Source organism: Haemaphysalis longicornis, unplaced genomic scaffold (assembly GCF_048455015.1).
Source record: "Haemaphysalis longicornis isolate Haplotype H1 unplaced genomic scaffold, Haemaphysalis longicornis Haplotype H1 scaffold_4, whole genome shotgun sequence".
Taxonomy (NCBI): Eukaryota; Metazoa; Arthropoda; class Arachnida; order Ixodida; family Ixodidae; genus Haemaphysalis; species Haemaphysalis longicornis.
In genome coordinates, this window is record NW_027526361.1 from 203,430,180 (window position 1) to 203,432,070 (window position 1,891).

The following is a 1,891-nucleotide window of genomic DNA, read 5'->3' on the forward strand; positions in this document are numbered from 1 at the left end:
TTGTGTGTTCCCTGAATTAAAATATGGCCACCGAATTTCTGCGTCCTCCAGGTGTCCTTTCTGTTTCCGTCCTCGATGTTTCCAGGCTACCTCCCCAAGGCAGCAGACAACGTACGGCCTTTCTGTGTCCGCTGCCTATCCCGAAGACAATAGACCGTATTCGTCCTTTGTGTGTCCCCTGTATTGAAATTTGGCCACCGACTCCCTGCATCCTCCACGCAACCTTCATGTTGGCGTCCTCTATGTGTCCCACAAAGTTCTACCTTTTGAGTGCCGTTTTCCTGCTGTCGAATAACAGCTCCCTACAGCCAGCTGCGCGTAGAAAAAAAGGCAGCTCCACAGTCAGTGGTTTGTTCTCCAGTTTATTATGTAAGCGCAAGCTGACTAAAATCGCATGAAGCACTTACAGCGCATGCGAACCTAAAAGATTTTATTAAAGTTGCATCCATCAGTGCTACTGTAGCCGCCACACCAGGCGTCTGCCCGTCATCTTCACCCCTCACGGGATGGCATGGACGCTACCACATTTTTTTTTCAAAAGTCAAAATGAAATTTATTTCTGTGTAAAGGTTTACAAACATATAAATATACAGACGAGGGTCCCAGAGTCCGCAGACTGAAACGGGACCCTCTATAAAAACTCAAAAAGTGAGTTTGTCGAAGCAGTGATTAAGCAATAAACATGAGCAAACCAACTAAAGAGAGAAGAGAAATACAAATAACTGCATAGTTTTATTCTTAGCAAACATTCGTTTAAACTAAGTTACATATAAATGCACAATATTCGAAGAAACATTAACAGAATGTAGTACAAAGCAGTAAATATAGACGTATAAAAAAGTAAATGGCAATAATAACAAAAACACTTCAACCTGAAAGGACAGATTGATCGCATATGGAGGGGTACCAACAAAGATTTCTGTGGAACATTTGCTGGTTATGCTTATAAACACAAGGGAGTGTTCTCGCACAAAACAGAATCATGGGCCTAGAACAAGGTACAACTTCTAGGTTGCAATAAACGACTGGCAGACATCTATAACAACCACATCACAACTACTAACCAAAATGTACTGTGCTTTTGGTATAATAAAACATACACACTGGAGAAATAGAAACAAGGAGAAGAATAACACTGGACGACACTAATTTTAGTGTGATTTAGTTACTTAACTGTGATCATGAGTCATCTCTACCATTTGTACATCCGTTTTTTGATACGTGTACAGGGTGTCTTCATTGATTACAGTAACATAAGCCTTTTTTATGTGGCCACAGGGTTTGAACGCGTGGCCACTACATATCTAGGACCATCGCTCTATCGACATATAGGTCAGACCGTTCAGTTTACATCATTAGGCGGTCTTTTAGGGGCTTGCCACAGCTTTCATTACAGATTATTCGATTTTGACGGTTTTCTCTCATATCTTATTTCTGATAACAAGTTTAATCAGGGAATAAGAAATACTTTCAAGCAATTCTCAGTATTAACAAATGCTTGCATCAAAATAAAAAAATTGTTTTGGGTGTAGAACGAGGTGTCTTCAAATTACCTTTTCTTCATATGCCAACTTGTTCAGATTACTCTTGAACACGTAAGCTAAATTTCCCAGAACGAAATAAGAACGAATCCATTTTAACATAGGTGGATTGCATTTCAGGGAGACCTTAGTCTATTGAACTTCCATAACAGGACATCCGTACATCCTAGAAACAAAATGCACTTTCAGTGCCGGAAAGAGTCTGGTTTTGCTAGTGTTGTTTTATGCTTCACAAAATAATGTGAACTTCCTAGTTTAAAGTTAGTAGAGTGAACAGACTGTGTTGTTTTGCTTTCTCTAGAGCTTTAACCCTAAGTTGAAGAACACGGTAGCTGCAATTGGGGATTACT